Below are 19,465 nucleotides of genomic sequence, written 5' to 3'. Positions count from 1 at the left end.
TGCTACATGCATAAGAAAGATTATGAACTGGGTTGCTCATAGGAACAATGCATTGGTGGCTTGCTTGATGCATCGGTGGATAGCCGATTAGCTAATGTTGCAAAAGTCCCACAGACACTGCCTGATAGGAACATTTGACATAGAAGTTGAGTGATATGTGACTTTGACTGCCACTGGCAATGTGGTGCATTTGGTAGAGGTTGGGTCTAGGTGTAAGGCAAGCAGATGACACAATTCCATAATAGAATCATGAGGGAAGTGTTGCCTCCTTAGGCATTGATCTTGGCGGAGACTGAGATATGATCACCTTGGTCTGTATACATAATGGTATTGGTACCTACAGGTTGGTACCAGTCACTTCCTATGATCAACCTAATCGGCCTTGCATCTGTTGTTGCTCCTCTTCATTGTTCTCCTCTTAACAGAGGTAAAATGGAATCCCTACTGGAAGCATCATATTCATCTATAGTGTGTGTATTCAGATGACAAAAGTGAAAGAGCACTGAACCAGGAGTAATGCTCAATCCATCAGCAAGACTATTCTGCATAAAGTGGCAAAAAATAAGTATTGAGCAGTAACCTTTTACCAATCAAAAAATCCTCAGAAAGTGGCCTTTAACTGCATTTTCACCTGGGTACCTCTGCCTAGCCGGCCAATTACCACCCCATCAGTCTACTCTCAATCATCAGCAAAGTGATGGAAGGTGTCATCGACAGTGCTATCAAGCGGCACTTACTCACCAATAACCTGCTCACTGATGCTCAGTTTGGGTTCCGCCAGGACCACTCAGCTCCAGACCTCATTACAGCCATGGTCCAAACGTGGACAAAAGAGCTGAATTCCAGAAACAAAAGGCAGTAAGGGAGAGTGTACAGAACATGACCGGACAGATGGTCTGAGAAAGCAGGGCAAAGACCAAGGGAAGTCTAGATTAAACTGCATTTATTTCAATGCAAGAAGTCTGATGGGCAAGGCAGATGAACTCAGGGCATGGATGGGTACATGGGACTGGGATGTTATAGCTATTACTGAAACATGGATAAGGGAGGGGCAGAACTGGCAGCTCAATGTTCCAGGGTACAGATGCTATCGGAAAGATAGAGCAGGAGGTAAGAGAGGAGGGGGAGTTGCGTTCTTGATTAGGGAGAACATCACGGCAGCAGTGAGAGGGGATATATCCGAGGGTTCGCCCACTGAGTCTATATGGGTAGAACTGAAAAATAAGAAGGGAGAGATCACTTTGATAGGATTGTACTACAGACCCCCAAATAGTCAACGGGAAATTGAGGAGCAAATATGTAAGGAGATTACAGACAGCTGCAAGAAAAATAGGGTGGTAATAGTAGGGGACTTTAACTTTCCCAACATTGACTGGGACAGCCATAGCATTAGGGGCTTGGATGGAGAGAAATTTGTTGAGTGTATTCAGGAGGAATTTCTCATTCAGTATGTGGATGGCCCGACTAGAGAGGGGGCAAAACTTGACCTCCTCTTGGGAAATAAGGAAGGGTAGGTGACAGAAGTGTTGGTGAGGGATCACTTTGGGACAAGTGATCATAATTCCATTAGTTTTAAGATAGCTATGGAGAAGGATAGGTCTGGCCCAAAAGTTAAAATTCTAAATTGGGGAAAGGCCAATTTTGATGGTATTAGACAGGAACTTTCAGAAGTTGATTGGGAGAGTCTGTTGGCAGGCAAAGGGACGTCTGGTAAGTGGGAGGCTTTCAAAAGTGTGTTAACCAGGGTTCAGGGTAAGCACATTCCTTATAAAGTGAAGGGCAAGGCTGGTAGAAGTAGGGAACCTTGGATGACTCGGGAGATTGAGGCACTAGTCAAAAAGAAGAAGGAGGCATATGACATGCATAGGCAGCTGGGATCAAGTGGATCCCTTGAAGAGTATAGAGATTGCCGGAGTAGAGTTAAGAGAGAAATCAGGAGGGCAAAAAGGGGATATGAGATTGCTTTGGCAGATCAGGCAAAGGTGAATCCAAAGAGCTTCTACAAATACATAAAGGGCAAAAGGGTAACTAGGGAGAGAGTAGGGCCTCTTAAGGATCAACAAGGTCATCTATGTGCGGAACCACAAGAGATGGGTGAGATCCTGAATGAATATTTCACATCGGTATTTACGGTTGAGAAAGGCATGGATGTTAGGGAACTTGGGGAAATAAATAGTGATGTCTTGAGGAGTGTACATATTACAGAGAGGGAGGTGCTGGAAGTCTTAACGCGCATCAAGGTAGATAAATCTCCGGGACCTGATGAAATGTATCCCAGGACGTTATGGGAGGTTAGGGAGGAAATTGCGGGTCCCCTAGCAGAGATATTTGAATCATCCACCGCTACAGGTGAGGTGCCTGAAGATTGGAGGGTAGCAAATGTTGTGCCTTTGTTTAAGAAGGGAGGCAGGGAAAAGCCTGGGAACTACAGACCAGTGAGCCTGACATCTGTAGTGAGTAAGTTGTTAGAGGGTATTCTGAGGGACAGGATCTACAGGCATTTGGAGAGGCAGGGACTAATTAGGAACAGTCAGCATGGTTTTGTGAGAGGAAAATCATGTCTCACGAATTTGATTGAGTTTTTTGAAGGGGTAACCAAGAAGATAGATGAGGGCTGTGCAGTAGACGTGGTCTACATGGACTTCAGCAAAGCATTTGACAAGGTACCGCATGGTAGGTTGTTACATAAGGTTAAATCTCATGGGATCCAAGGTGAGGTAGCCAATTGGATACAACATTGGCTTGACGACAGAAGACAGAGGGTGGTTGTAGAGGGTTGTTTTTCAAACTGGATGCCTGTGTCCAGCGGTGTGCCTCAGGGATCGGTGCTGGGTCCGCTGTTATTTGTTATTTATATTAATGATTTGGATGAGAATTTAGGAGGCATGGTTAGTAAGTTTGCAGATGACACCAAGATTGGTGGCATTGTGGACAGTGAAGAAGGTTATCTGTGATTGCAACGTGATCTTGATCAATTGGGCCAGTGGGCCGATGAATGGCAGATGGAGTTTAATTTAGATAAATGTGAGATGATGCATTTTGGTAGATCGAATCGGGCCAGGACCTACTCCGTTAATGGTAGGGCGTTGGGGAGAGTTATAGAACAAAGAGATCTAGGAGTACAGGTTCATAGCTCCTTGAAAGTGGAGTCACAGGTGGATAGGGTGGTGAAGAAGGCATTCGGCATGCTTGGTTTCATTGGTCAGAACATTGAATGCAGGAGTTGGGATGTCTTGTTGAAGTTGTACAGGGCATTGGTGAGGCCACACTTGGAGTACTGTGTACAGTTCTGGTCACCCTATTATAGAAAGGATATTATTAAACTAGAAAGAGTGCAGAAAAGATTTACTAGGATGCTACCGTGACTTGATGGTTTGACTTACAGGGAGAGGTTAGACAGACTGGGACTTTTTTCCCTGGAGAGTAGGAGGTTAAGGGGTGATCTTATAGAAGTCTATAAAATAATGAGGGGCATAGATAAGGTCGATAGTCAAAATCTTTTCCCAAAGGTAGGGGAGTCTATAATGAGGGGGCATAGATTTAAGGTGAGAGGGGAGAGATACAAAAGGGTCCAGAGGGGCAATTTTTTCACTCAAAGTGTGGTGAGTGTCTGGAACGAGCTGCCAGAGGCAGTAGTAGAGGCGGGTACAATTTTGTCTTTTAAAAAGCATTTGGACAGTTACATGGGTAAGATGGGTATAGAGGGATATGGGCCAAGTGCAGGCAATTGGGACTAGCTTAGTGGTATAAACTGGGCGACATGGACATGTTGGGCCGAAGGGCCTGTTTCCATGTTGTAACTTCTATGATTCTATGATTCTATAAGTGAGGTGAGAGTGACTGCCCTTGACATCAAGGCAGTATTTGACCGAGTGTGGCACCAAGGAGACCGAGTAAAATTGAAGTCAATGGGAATCAGGGGGAAAACTCTCCAGTGGTTGGAGTCATACCTAGCACAAAGGAAGATGGTAGTGGTTGTTGGAGGCCAATCATCTCAGCCCCAGGACATTGCTGCAGGAGTTCCTCAGGGCAGTGTCCTAAGCCCAACCCTTCAGCTGCTTTATCAATGACCGTCCCCTCATCATAAGGTCAGAAATGGGGATGTTCACTGACGATTGCACAATGTTCAGTTCCATTCGCAACCCCTCAGATAATGAAGCAGTCAGTGCCTGCATGCAGCAAGACCTGGACAACATCCAGGCTTGGGATGATAAGTGGCAAGTAACATTCACGCCAGACAAGTGCCAGGCAATGACCATCTCCAACAAGAGAGAGTCTAACCACCTCCCCTTGACATTCAACAGCATGACCATCGCCGAATCCCCCACCATCAACATCCTGGGGGTCACCTTGACCAGGAACTTAACTGGACCAGCCATATAAATACTGTGGCTACAAGAGCAGGTCAGAGGCTGGGTATTCTGTGGCGAGTGACTCACCTCCTGACTCCCCAAAGCCTTTCCACCATCTACAAGGCACAAGTCAGGAGTGTGATGGAATACTCTCCACTTGCCTGGATGAGTGCAGCTCCAATAACACTCAAGAAGCTCGACACATCCAGGACAAAGCAGCCTGCTTGATTGGCACCCCATCCACCACCCGAAACATTCACTCCCTTCACCACCAGCGCACTGTGGCTGCAGTGTGTGCCATCCACAGGATGCACTACAGCAACTCGCCAAGGCTTCTTTGACAGCATCTCCCAAACCCGCGACCTCTACCACCTAGAAGGACAAGGGCAGCAGGCACATGGGAACACCACCACCTGCATGTTCTCCTCCAAGTAACACACCATCCCGACTTGGAAATATACCACCTTTCCTTCATCTTCGCTGGGTCAAAATCCTGGAACTCCCTTCCCAACAGCACTGTGGGAGAATTTTCACCACACGGACTGCAGCGGTTCAAGAAGGCGGCTCACCACCACCTTCCTAAGGACAATTAGGGATGGGCAATAAATGCTGGCCTTGCCAGCGCGCCCACATCCCATGAACGAATATAATAAAAACAGCAGCTATTCTATGTAGATGTTCATTTTGGGAGGTGGGCCACATGTGTTAAAGAAGGAAAATGGAATGTTTCACTTCATAGAAGCATTTATATATCGTTCGTATGGTGCAGGCTGGATAACGGCAGGTGCAGGTGACCTGCCTCCATCACACTTGGAGAAAATTAGCAGTGCAAATTTTTTTTTACCGGTGGGAAGCTGGTACTACAAATTCCCGACCCATTTCCCTCTGTCGTCCAACTCAAATCAACTGCAAAATGAAGGCAATCTAATGCTAACAGTCTGATTTGTCGGGCCTTCTTTTCTTTATGTGGTCTGACATTCCACAGAACCACATCTCTGTATTTCCATTTGCCTGAAAATTAATTTAATAGATCTCTCTCGTCATAACTGCTGCGTAAGTGTATATGCTGGGGAGCTTGGATAAAGTCTGCGCTTGCTGCTTGTGGATATCAATATTTAAAATTTGCACTCCATGTAATTAGGAGTCAGTATGGTAGTAAACCTTGCTAACATTAAACTGTTTGCTAATGATATGTCATATTATAGAAGATCCACTGGGGAACATCCATCCAGTAAAGACTTCAATTTGCTGACACAACTACCAGGTTCACATTAGGTAGGATATCCCAGAGGTAAAAACTTGAATACAATTTCAGAAACAGTCATTTTCCATTGCATTGCAAGAAAAGTGATTTATCAAGAATTCATGAATAGATTTGTTCTCTTTACATTTAGTGCAAATTCCCACCCTGCAAGGTATGTCTTATGCATTGGAAACTCTTTGGGGTTTTGATTGGATAACCCCCAAAAATGGGCGCAGAGATTGTGGTACGTAATTAACCCACACCCGGTCGTTGCGATGCAGGCAGCACGTTAAATTCATGCTGCCTGTTGTTTTAAATGATTGCTGCATGCAGCCGGCGCTACCTGCACACCTGGCTGCATGCATAAGCAGGGGGCCTGATATCACGAGTGGCTCATGCTTCTTAAAGGCAGCCTGCACCTCTTAAAGGGGAGGTGCATTGTGGCTGCAAGAAGTTTTGGGAGTCTTTCGTGAAGTGATTCAGTGTTCTAATACTTTGAAGAATGGCTGAGCCTGGGAGTGAGCATGCAACAAGGTTCTCAGTTAATGCACTGGAGGCCTTGGTGCAAGAAGTGGAGAGAAGGAGGAACATCCTGTATCCGCAGGGGGGAAGGAGGCCCTCCAGACATATGCTGAAGAGACAGTGGGAGGAAGTAGCAGACGAGGTCAATACCAGGAGCATAGCTCCAAGAACATGGATGTAGTGCAGGGAGAAGTTCAATGATTTAACACGAGTTGTCAAGGTGAGTGAGTGAGTTCAATCTTCAAGAGGCACGTTGTACCAACTACACCACTAGCCTCATCCACTACTCAATTCACTACACCCCCATCACCAACAATCTTTATCAATCAGTACCCAACCCTTCAATTCATATGGTTTACCTCACCCTCACACACTGTTGCAAACCTCATACCCACAACTCACAGCTCACACACACTGGCAACTATTCAACCAACACAGCCACATCACCCAAGCATACTGCAGGACACTAACTGACACATTTCCCTCTTTCTTGCAGGAGAAGGTGGTGCATAACAGAGGCAGCAAGAAAGAGCTGGAGGAGGAAAGGCTCGCCTACACATTTTAACTCCAATGGAGAAGACATTGCTGGCCATCATGTGAAGGGGCATCACAGATGCCGTGGCCACTGGTGGCGGTGGAGGGATCGATGGTGAGAGTCTCTGCATACCTAATCCTCCTCCTCTCTTCCCACTTCTCCCTCACCGCACAATCTTTTATGACTCACAAGCTGCAGATGGTGTTAGCACGCACTTCTTACTTTCTCCTCTCCACTCACCACAGCCCAACCCTTGTCCCTTTTTCACTTTGAATACCCAAGAAATGGAACCTGCCCCATCAGAGGAGGAAAAGGAAGAAGACAGTGATGATGAAGAGGCACCATCATTCGATCTTACACTCATAGCCACCAGCTCGGAGAATGACACTGCAGTAGTTTAGAGGCTAGGATAAAAGGAGAGATCTGGACATTGAGACACACCGGGCACAAATGCGCAAGAACCAGGGTGAGAGGAAAGGGCAGGTTCCAGTTTGCCAGAGGGAGAGGTTACACAATGGTTCTGCTGCAGAGGATTCAGATGAGGACTTCGATGGGCCAGGATACAGAAAAAGGCTGATGGGCGTACACAACCAAATGCTTGGTGTACTGGAAATCCTTCTAGAAAGCCTGCGTACAACGTCAAGGAGCATGGAAGAGCCCAGCTCCAACTTGGCACAAGGCTTTGTGCAGAACTTGGAGCCCATCCTTTCCAACATAGACTGGGTGGTCACCTCCATCAACATACCTGTGGAACCCAACATGATGCAGTGTCTAATGACCAATGTCAAAGCTACCATTGCAGTACCAACAGCTTTCATTGCAGCACAAACAGCTTCCAACAAAGGTCCGACTGCTTCATTGGAAGCTCAAACTGCTGCCTTGGAAGCTCAGACTGCTGCCATTGTGGCTCTGGGTACCACTGTTAAAGGGACTTCCAGGGGGCCACAGCAGTTCAGCAATCAGTTCTCCAGCAGATCACCAGGATTGCTGAGGCACTGCCCAGAGAGTGGCAGTGGCTCCATGGAAGAGGAATCTGCCGTCCTCTCTCAGGATGACAGCATTCTTGCTCCCACCCCTGCCACTCCGCCAATGCTATTGCTGTGGCCTGTCAGCCACCCAGCCCAAAAATTTGCAGCCCAAGCTGAGATGGTGCAGTCTGAAGCCGGGACCTCCCGGCTCAAAGTTATCCTCCAAGGCCATCTGCAGTCTCCTCAATTGAAAGTCAGCAGCCCTCCACCTCCCATGCTCCAGCCACTGGGAAGCACCTCGTAGGAGCACCAGGAAAGGTAAAGGCACATGAAAGACAAGCAGTAAAAGGTGCATTTGGTGGTGGGTTTTGTTTTGGCGGTGAGCTGAGGGAGGAACCAATGTGTAAATCATAAAACTGATTTGATGGTCATGTAAGAGAGGAGAGGTTAGGAGTATGGGATTGTTGATGGTTAACTGTTCATTATCCATATCATTGCATTAGTTCACAGATTAGAGGTTATTAGATGTATGTAGAAACATTTCATTGTAAAACACCAAAGCATATGTTTTATTAGTAACCATCTTTCAAAAGGTCAGTACAGCTGTTACAAGTGTTTGCATCAATGAACAGCAAAAGGGAATTGGTGGATTCAGTTATGTTTCTCTGGCTTTATGAGCTCTGAGTTTTAATGACCTTTTCAACTGATCAAGTTCAGTTGTGGCTGAAATACAGGCTTCAATTAGAAATTGACATTTTTTCTTGTAGTTGAGGTTACTGGTATCGCTCATTAATCATCTGATCATGTCGAGCCTTGGCAGAAAGGGCCTGTCTATGTTATAGCCTCCCTTCCTCTTCCTCTTGCACTTCCTCCTCCTCTTGCTTATGCTCCTCAGGTTCTCATCTGATATGAGGGGACATCCCTTGCCACTGCCTATTGGACAGGTTGTGCAGCATGCAGCATACAATCACAAATCTCGATACCCGCTCAGTTGAGTACTGCAGGGCTCCTCCAGAGTGGTCCAGGCAGCGGAAGCATTGCTTGAGGACACCGATGGTGTGCTTTATGATGTTTCTTGTGGCAGCGCGGCTCTCATTGTAGGCCTGCTGTGTATGTGTGACCGTAGTTATGAGCCATTTCATGAGGGGTAACCCTTGTCGCCCAGTAGCCAGCCTTTGACTTGCCATGCTGGCTCAAATACAGGTGGAACAGAGGACAACAGCAGAATGAACGAATCATGACTGCTGCCAAGATAGCGGGCATTCACCTGCATGATGCGCTGCCGGTGGTCGCACACCAGCTGCAGATTGAGTGGAATCCATTTCTATTTGTGAATATGTCAGAGTTCAGATAAGGAGCACGCAAGGCAATGTGCCAGCAGTCAACGGCACACTGCACCATGGGGAAGACCGCAATCCGAGCAAAACTTCATGCTCGCTCCTCCTGCCTGTCTCTGGCAAGAGGGAATGAGATGAATTGAGAGCCTCAGTGACCTCCCTTATATTGCAGTACACTGCAAACTGTGAGATGTTGCTTAAATCTCCAGCAGCTAGAGGCATAAAAATTAAGAGCCACGGTCATCTTGACGGGCACAGGCAATGCTGTCCTTGCCCTGCTTTGAGGCTGTAGCTGTGGCTGCAGCAGTTGAGAAATTTCAGCCACGACCTCTTTTGTGAACCGAAGACGTCTGATGCACTGGTTGTCACTGAAGTTGAGGTAAGAGAATTGCTCCTTGAAGATCATCCATGGATATCCCTCCTGCCGAATGCACTGGTCCTCCTCCTCTCTCTTCGAGCAGCTTGTCCTGCTCCACGTGGTCTCTTTTCATTCTCCCAGTCACGTTCAATTCTTAGAGGAAGTCCTATCAGGCCACCCACGTCTGGAAGCAACTTTTTCAGCACAATATTTTAAATGACACAAAAAGTACTGCAAAACCAGCCAGATCACTCACTTAAAACTTAGCCAAGTAGAGGAAACCTCCAAAAATGCATATAATTGCACTAGCAGCTAGAAGAAATAATCCAGCAACTAACCTAGAAGTAATTCATTATCCCGTTAAATAGCGCTGGTTGGAGGGGGGAGTCCTTCATGCCGTTTAATGTCGTGTTCAGCTGTGCGAGGTTAAGACCACTTGGTTGGAGAGTGGCGTTCCAAAATAGCAAAGGTGCCTTCAAATCAGCTTTGCACACTAATTCGCAAAATTTTCTCCTTACTCTGCATGCTGCCGGGAGTCGTTAGGCGTGCGTGCACAAAACCCTTTACCAACATGGCGCCCTGCGCACTTCCCGCCAGAAGCATCTCGGACCCCATTTTCAAGGCTTAGTTGTCCACGTAGCACCTAAAAAACGGGCATTACGTGGCCCAATTTCACCCCACTGTGGGTTTCTTTAATACTACAACATTGTTTGTGTTGAGCGAGTTGACCTAGATTGTTATATCCTTTTGTTCTTCCATAAATAAGTTGAATAAATAGAAACCACCTCTTGACACAGAGGACACTGGTAATAAAGTGAAGTAGATCAGCTATTGTGATCAGTGGCTGTTCTGATTGAGTTCCTCTGGGATGTTTCTTTTCTCCAGCAGTAATTACCTCTTTGGACTCCACAGGAGACTGCATTGATCATTGCATCTTGTTGCTGCTGTTTCTTATGGTTACTGTCACTGCTGCCATACACGGAATGTTTTCAAGACTAAATAAAGTTTAGTTTTCCTCGTATTTTGTCAGAGACTATGGGCGTCATTTTAGCACCCGCTGGTGGGAATCCCGCAGGCAATTAAAGCCAGCGGGATGCCACTTGAGAGTATTTACCTTGGTATTTCAGGTCATTAACAGCCCTGATTAAGGGATTAAGTGAGGAGGGGTGGGATTTTAGAGCAAACTGGGACTGTTTCACACACTGGGGGAAACACTCCCAGGTCAAATGGACGTGTTGCAGCCATCAGCCTGTGGCAGCTGCAAAGGTCCATTTGACAGGGGGGGTGGGGAGACCCTCACCCATTGCAGGAGGCCACTCTGTCACTTGGGACAAAGTTTGGCCTCCACCACCCTCCTCCTGACAGTCAAAGTCACCAACCTGCATACTTACCCCGTGGTCCGGAGACATGCACCTAGCTTGCGGACCCCCTCAGATGTACATCTTGCAGATGGGGGCCGCCGTAGCTGCAGTCATGACCTCCTCGGAGGGCGAACAACATCACCAGCCTCGCCGTCTACCTCTGACACGTGAAGCTCCACAACAGAGTGCTGTGACACATCCACCTGTACAGCAGGAGGAAGGGCTACCGCAGAGAGAGATGTGTCACAGAGGGCACTACCCTCGCCACAGGGTCCACAGACCGAGGCTCAGCCTCCTGGACCTCTCTGAGCAGCAGTGCACACGGAGGCTCAGAGTCACCCGACATGTAGTCGTGGACATCTGCATCCTCTTTCATGCTGAGCTGCTCCTGGCTGGCCCGAGCACCATCTTCTTACCTGTCGCTGTCAAAGTCACCACTGCCCTCAACAACTTCTCCTCCGCATCCTTCCAGGGTGCAACCGGGGACATCGCCGATGTCTCTCGGTCGTCTGCGCAAAAGAGCCCTGCAAATACACCTACACCCACTCTGCAGTGACACAATGGGTGGCATCAGTTGTGGGTCCTCATAGTGATCCTCAGGAGAGGGCATTATTGCACAAACCAGACAGGATTCGCGAAGACATGGCAGTAATGGTGACAATATAATATGTAATGTGAGTTGGTCAGAAATTCAATATAAGTAACACCCGTGACAAACCCTCAAACACCCTTATGCATCCCCTTCATGCTCACGACACGTTTGCCTTACGCTGCCTACTGCACATATGTGATGCATGCCCTGTGGCTGCAGCACAGGTAGTGGCAGGTTGAGTGAGGCTGGCTGTGAAAGAGATGCACGAGAGGGTGAGTATGAGATAGAGCCATGAGATTGTATGAGGATTGGGTTGAGTGGTAGTGGCGGGATGAGTACTGGCGAGGTGAGTAGGTGCAGGTAAGATGAGGATGAGGTTTGAGTGGGTATGAGGGGTGATGTGACAGAGTAGTGTTGGCAGTGCCGAAGGAGATGTGGGGTGGGGGCAGTGATGTGGCAGACGGAGTGCAGGGGAAAGACAACGTGTACTCACTTTGGCTGACCTACTGAGGTCATTGGAGCGCCTCCTGCACTGTATGCAGGTGGGCGATATGTTGGTTGCGCTGGTGACCTCCTCTGCCACCTCGAGTCAGGCCTTCCTGGTGGCAGAGGCAGGCCGCTTCCTCCCGCCCGCCGGGAGAAAGATCTCTGTCCTCCCCCTCCTCCTCACCCCATGTATTGATACCTGGAGAGAGGCATCATTAAACTGGGAGCAGCCTTCCCCCTGGGCTGCTCCATGCTGTAATTTTTGCTATTTGTTGCAGCATCTGTTAGTGGAGGACTACCCCTTTAAATAGAGCTCCTCCAACTGACAGATCTTACTGCGTATGCACAGCCCGCCCGACGCGCAGATCAGCAGTGGGGAACCCGGAGGAGCAGGTAAGTGGATCCAATTAGTGGAATGTCTGCTACGATCGCGCGGGAAGCAGACTAATTTCACCGGGCGCGTTACCCACACGCCCGATAGCCCCCCCGCCGAGAACCCGCCGCCCTGCTAACATCAGGCCCCATTTCTCTTACGCTTTCCATGTGTCATCTGTCTTCATTTTTGATGAGATAACAGAGTGGGTCGATGAGGGCAATGCGGTTGATGTGGTGTATATGGACTTCCAAAAGCTGTTTGATAAAGTGCCACATAATAGGCTTGTCATCAAAATTGAAGCCCATGGAATAAAAGGGGTAGTGGCAGCATGGATACGAAATTGGCTAAGGGACAGGAAACAGAGAGTAGTGGTGAATGGTAGGTATACAGTGGTGTTCCCCAGGGGTCAGTACTAGGACCACTGCTTTTCTTGATATATATTAATGACCACTGTTCCCTCTAAGCTGTGCAGTTTGAAGTGGGTGTTTGGGGGTCGGGGGTGGGTGTCGGGTGTGTAAACAACTCGGTCCTGTAGATCAAGATCCTTTCAGCTTCAATCCCCTCTCTGGCTGAGTTAGCCAAAGGTGGAGACACTACATTTACCTTCCGTGTTACTGGACTAGGGAGGGGAGAAAGATTCCGTATTTGCTCCAGACTTAAATCCAGCCATTCCTCCTGGAAAGTGTGTGCGCATTCAGATAAGGACATTTCTGAATTTCAGCTGTGTTTCCCCCATGATCAAATAGCCATCGGCAAACACAGCATTGCACAGGCCAGGCCAGGGATTGGACCTGGGACCGAGTATACATGGTTTGATTCCACCGCAGGAATGCATATTAATAACTGAGCCATCGCTATACCCCATTTGTGCCATGTATCTATGGGCACTGGTGCAGTTGGAAGCACCAACAAGGTGAATGTTTCCAGTTGTACCTCAGGTAGCAGGGCCACCTCTGCCTGCAGCGTTATCAGAAGTACACAGCCGGCTCATATGTGAAGAATGGTCATTTGGATGAGGTACCGGAGGAAACACATTCACAGCTGTACCTCAGTGTAAGTCACTAACTGAAGAGGAGTAAAGGGAGAAAGGGGAACAAGTGGAAGATTCCACAAGCAGGAGAACAGTGTGTTTCTGCATGCCTAAGCAGTAAAGGTTTAGGTTTTTGCAATGGTGGTAGCAGTGGTTGTTTGTTTCCAGCACTGTTAGGGGACATAATCACTACTGAAACAATGGCATTTGAATGTGTTGAAAAACATCATTAACTTCTGCACTGTGGTCTCAATAGGCAGATTCTGAGGTCAATTGGAGGCTAATTATTGAGGGAAGTTTCTGTACATTAGCTTAAAATCCCAGGCTCCTGCCCTTGGGAAGAGACAAGGTAATGAAGGTCAGAAAAAGCAGAAGGAAATGACTGGCTTTTTTCTGGTACTTTTGACATAGCAAATGTGATGTCTGAAATGTGACATCTCAACTGTGGTGGACTCATGCTAGAGCCAAGGCATATACTGTATATCAGGCACAAAAAAATGAATGATCTCATGAAAATAATGAACACCAAGGCCATTTTAGCAGACAATTTCTCCTTGTGCTTGAACAACCCCTGGCTTGGTAAAGCCCCGATGTACTTGCATCTCATTGCCTCATTATTTTTCAGACCTTTTATTTGCCAGTTCTGCCCCATTTAGACTGAGCTGAACCATCAAACCATATAGCTGCTCTACATGACTCTAACAGAGAAACGGTCTTTATTTACATGATAAAAACATCCAAACCAGAGACAGTCACCCTCTTCGTCTGCATCATCTTGTCTGTCATCTAGAGGCACTGGATCTCAATCAGGATGTCCCCATTCCTCTGGTGGCAGTGTTTATTCATGAAATTTCTATAACCAGTTTTGTTTAATTAAAAATCGTGGCCAGCTCGCCTTGTTGCAATTATCCATTATTTTGTACATTTATTCTGTTTGTTATACACCCTGAATAATGTTTTCTAAAAAGATGTTCTATTCAAAGTTTATGATTTTTTTTTACGGTGACGCGCACAGCCTTTATATCAGTGCACAAACCCAAATTCATTCCACATATGGCCGAAAAAAATTAGAGGGAACATTGTTAATGACTTGGACTTGGGTGTACAGGACACAATTTCAAAATTTGCAGATGACACAAAACTTGGAAGTGTAGTGAACAGTGAGGAGGATAGTGACAGGTTGGTGGAATGGACGGACACGTGGCAGATTTAACGCAGAAAAGTGCGAAGTAATACATTTTGGTAGGAAGAACGAGGAGAGACAATATAAACTAAAGGGTACAATTCTAAAAGGGGTACAGGAACAGAGAGATCTGGGGGTATATGTATACAAATCTTTGAAGGTGGCAGAGCAAGTTGAGAAAGCGGTTAAAAATGCATACGGGATCCTGGGCTTTATAAATAGAGGCATAGAGTATAAAAGCGAGTGGTTAGGGTCTGGAATGCACTGCCAGAGGGGGTGTTTGAGACAGATTCAATCATGGCTTTCAAAAGGGAACTGGATGAGTACTTGAAAGGAAAAAATTTGCAGGGCTACGGGGAAAGGGCAGGGGAGTGGGATTGGCTGGATTGCTCTTACAAAGAGCTGGAACGGACTTGACGGGCTGAATGGCCTCATTCCTTGCAGTGACCATTCTATGATTCTATATAATCTCCATAAAAGAAGGCAAGTTTTTGCAATGTGTAGGTTTTGTTCAACTGGTTCTGATATGCAGCACTTTATGCAGGGCAATACCCAAGTTAAATATAAATGCTTATAAGCTATTAATGGAACCTGGTGCCTTCTCCAAAAATAAAGTGATGTCAGATGATTAACTCATGAGCCCAAATGTGCAAATTACTACTAATGTATAAACGACAACAGAGCAGAAACTGTGCTCCTGGAAACTGGGATCCTCTGAATCAGATTTCTAGCTATTAACTATCCAAAGATTTTTCTACGGACTTTACATATTCAGTGCTCCACTTAAAAAAAAAAATTGGTTTATAATAATGTAACAATTTAGTGGGGATGGAAAGATGAATTTCTGGTAAGTTGAACCAATTGCATTCCACACTAATAATCATTTAAGCAAATCAAAAATCTAAAAAAAAGTGTTTCATAACAAAATTGAGTTTTATAATGAATGGCAAATCACAATTAGTTAATGTTTTAAGCTTGTGTATTATCTTATATGAGGTACACATTTGTCTGGCAGATGAAGTGTTTTATATGCATCAGAGAAGCAGATATGTAAAATAGGTAACCTTTTTAATTCTTATTTTGCAACCTGACAGATCTACATTAAATGATCTTTATTAATGATCTGGATGAAGGCATTAGGGGAATGATCCACAGGCTTGTGGATGACACGACGATATCTGTGGAAATTAGGACCTTAGATGAGAAACATAGTGTGCAGGTGGATCTAGGCATAATGGATGATTGTTCCATGTCTGGCAGATGTCTTTCAATATAGACAAATGCAACATGATGCATTTGGGATTTTGGCAGGGCCAATTCCAAGTATCCGTACATCATGCAGGGTTGCAAGCTCAAGGCTGCTAAGTGGGAGACGGACATGGGGGTTGTAGTTCAAGAATCATTGAAGGTCCATGACCAGCGACATGAGGATGTTGCAAAAGTGAATATGGTGTTAAGTGCAAGGACAATTAAATATAAAACTCGAAGTACAATCCTTCCTTTGCGCAAGGCCTTGGCACAGTATACTAGATGTGGCTGGATCAAGTTTTGGTCCCTTCACCTGGTGGGTGATATTAAGGCCCTGGAAAAGGTTCAAAGCAGGGCCATTCAATTAATACCTAGTTTAGGGCCATTATTTATTAGAATGGGCTCAGAGAACTGGAGCTTGCTTTTTACTTTGGAAAAGTGTACACTTTTAGGGGATATTGAGGTATTAGCTTCTGTCCAAGTGGAAGGATACATTGGCCTTGTAGGGAGTGCAGCGCATATTCACCAGAAGGATGCCCGGGCTTAAAGGTTCAATTTATGAGGACAGGTTGTATAGGCGTGAGTATAGATGATTAAGAAGTGATCTAAATGAGGTCATAGAGTCATAGAGTTATACAGCATGGATAGAGGCCCTTCGGCCCATCGTGTCCGTGCCGGCCATCAAGCCCAGTCTAATCTAATCCCATATTCCAGCATTTGGTCCGTAGCCTTGTATGCTATGGCATTTCAAGTGCTCATCCAAATGCTTCTTGAATGTTGTGAGGGTTCCTGCCTCCACAACCCTTTCAGGCAGTGAGTTCCAGACTCCAACCACCCTCTGGGTGAAAAAGTTCTTTCTCAAATCCCCTCTGAACCTCCCGCCTTTTACCTTGAATCTATGCCCCCTTGTTATAGAACCCTCAACGAAGGGAAAAAGCTCCTGAGTATCCATCCTATCTGTGCCCCTCATAATTTTGTACACCTCAATCATGTCCCCCCTCAGCCTCCTCTGCTCCAAGGAAAACAAACCCAATCTTCCCAGTCTCTCTTCATAGCTGAAGCGCTCCAGCCCTGGTAACATCCTGGTGAATCTCCTCTGCACCCTCTCCAAAGCGATCACATCCTTCCTGTAGTGCGGCGACCAGAGCTGCACACAGTACTCCAGCTGTGGCCTAACCAGTGTTTTATACAGCTCCATCATAACCTCCTTGCTCTTATATTCTATGCCTCGGCTAATAAAGGCAAGTATCCCATATGCCTTCTTTACCACCTTATCTACCTGTTCCGCCGCCTTCAGGGATCTGTGAACTTGCACACCAAGATCCCTCTGACCCTTTGTCTTGCCTAGGGTCCTCCCATTCATTGTGTATTCCCTTGCCTTGTTAGTCCCTCCAAAGTGCATCACCTCGCACTTTTCCGGGTTAAATTCCATTTGCCACTGTTCCGCCCATCTGACCAACCCATCTATATCGTCCTGCAGACTGAGGCTATCCTCCTCGCTATTTACCACCCTACCAATTTTTGTATCATCAGCGAACTTACTGATCATACCTTTTACATTCATATCCAAGTCGTTAATGTAGACCACAAACAGCAACGATCCCTGTGGTACCCCACTGGCCACAGGCTTCCAGTCACAAAAACAACCTTCGACCATCACCCTCTGCCTTCTGCCACTAAGCCAGTTTTGTATCCAAAGTGCCAAGGCACCCTGGACTCCATGGGCTCGTACCTTCTTGACCAGTCTCCTGTGCGGGACTTTATCGAAGGCCTTACTGAAATCCATGTATACCACATCCACTGCGTTACCCTCATCCACACGCCTAGTCACCCCCTCAAAAAATTCAATCAAATTAGTCAGACATGATCTTCCCTTGACAAAGCCATGTTGACTATCCCTGATTAATCCTTGCTTCTCCAAGTGGAGACTAATTTTGTCCTTCAGAATTTTTTCCAATAATTTTCCTACCACTGATGTTAGGCTCACTGGCCTGTAGTTCCCCGGTTTTTCCCTACTCCCCTTCTTGAATAATGGTACTACATTAGCGGTTCTCCAGTCCTCTGGCACATCCCCTGTGGCCAGAGAGGTTCTGAATATATGTGTTAGAGCCCCCGCAATCTCCTCCTTTGCCTCACACAGTAGCCTGGGATACATTTCGTCCGGGCCTGGGGATTTATCCATTTTTAGGCCTGCTAAAACCGCCAATACCTCCTCCCGCTCGATGTTAATATGTTCGAGTATATCACAGTCCCCCTGTCATATTTCTCTGTCTACGTCGTCCTTCTCCATAGTGAAAACAGATGCAAAAAATTCATTTAGAACCCCTCCTACATCTTCCGGCTCCACACACAGATTGCCATTTTTGTCCCTAATGGGCCCTATTTTTTCCCTAGTTATCCTCTTACCCTGAATATACTTATAAAACATCTTAGGATTTTCCTTTATTTTGCTCGCCAGAGTTTTTTCATGGCCCCTCCTTGATCTCCTAATTTCCTTTTTAAGTATCCCCCTGCACTTTTTGTACTCCTCTAGGGCTTCCTCCGTCTTTAGCCTTTTGTATCTGCCAAAAGCCCTCCTTTTTTTCCGAATCCATTCTCGTATATCCCCTGTTTAAGATAATTAAAAGAGTTGATAAGATAGAAAGAGAGAAACTATTTCTTCGGGTGGAGGTGTCCAGAACAAGGGGGCATATCCTTAACATTAGAGCTAGGCCATTCTGGGGTGATGTCAAGAATCTGGAACTCTCTCCCCCATAAAGCTGTTGAGGCTAGGTCAATTGAAAATTTCAAAACTGCGATTGATAGATTATGTTAGGCAAGGGTATTGAGGGTTACGGAACCAAGGTGAGTAAATGGAGTTGAGATACAGATCAGCCATGAATTCATTGAATGGTGGAACAGCCTACTCCTGTTTCTAGGTTCCTATATGCCTATGGATAGGCTCTTTTGAGTGAAACAAACAAGGTGGTCTAGGAGGGGCATCAGTATAAGTTATGAAAGGGGCCTACTCCAGCTCCTATTTCTTATTTTCTTATCTCTAAGGGAATCAAGGGATTTGGGGATCGGGCAGGAAAGTGGAGTTGAGGTTGAAGATCAGCCATGATCTTATTGAATGGTGGAGCAGGCTCGAGGGACCTTATGACCTACTCCTATTCCTATTTCTTATGTTCTTATGAAAGCACAGATTAAGGTTAGATGCTAGAAGTACTTCTTTTTGCAGAAAGTCATTGGTCTTTGGAATAGGTTGCTAGTACATGCAGTGACTATGTTTGCTGCAATGTCCCATAGAATCATATAATTCACCGCAAAAGAAGCAATTCAACTGATCGTGCCTGCCCCTTCAAATTAAGGCAGTATCTTTCACTGAAGTGCAGTGCTATTTGTTGTCACAGCTAACATTTAGTGCCTTGAAACATATTGATCACCTGTGATCGGAAATTAGCTTTAAAGCTGGAAAGCTAACTTTTATTTTATGTTGGTGGTCTAAGAGTTTTGAGGTGGGTTACCATTTGATGTTTAAAGTGATTTGGAGCTATTATTCCTGCTAGTCTAGTAGTGGAAGGCACATATCTGGTCATAGGCGATTTAGGATGTATGTTCAAGTTCCTGATGGAACTTGCTAATTGACTTAATAAAATTCAAACTCTAGTTTTGAGAATGTAAATTTTGGACTAGTCGAATCCAACTGCAATATCCACATTAATCCTTAGATTATTTTCATACTAGAATATAGTCTACATTAGAAGATCAAATAAGTATTTAGATAATTAAATTATTTCTATAAATAAATTAAATCATAATAACAATTCTTTAATGTTTCAATAATCATATATATGCCATCATCAAATTGGCAAATTTGATTGAAACAGAAGGC

At 45.8% G+C, this 19,465-nt stretch overlaps 1 protein-coding gene across 1 annotated transcript in view; it reads right to left on the bottom strand.

Moving 5' to 3' along the window:
- Nucleotides 1–19,465, bottom strand: part of LOC137323598 (inactive dipeptidyl peptidase 10-like) — a 685,713-nt gene that overhangs the window by 536,198 nt on the left and 130,050 nt on the right. The gene's annotated exons all lie outside the window — the stretch shown is intronic.

This window comes from Heptranchias perlo, chromosome 7 (genome assembly GCF_035084215.1).
Source record: "Heptranchias perlo isolate sHepPer1 chromosome 7, sHepPer1.hap1, whole genome shotgun sequence".
In the NCBI taxonomy this organism is placed as follows: Eukaryota; Metazoa; Chordata; class Chondrichthyes; order Hexanchiformes; family Hexanchidae; genus Heptranchias; species Heptranchias perlo.
The sequence above is the reverse complement of the archived record's forward strand: the minus strand, read 5'-3'. Positions and strand labels throughout refer to the sequence as shown.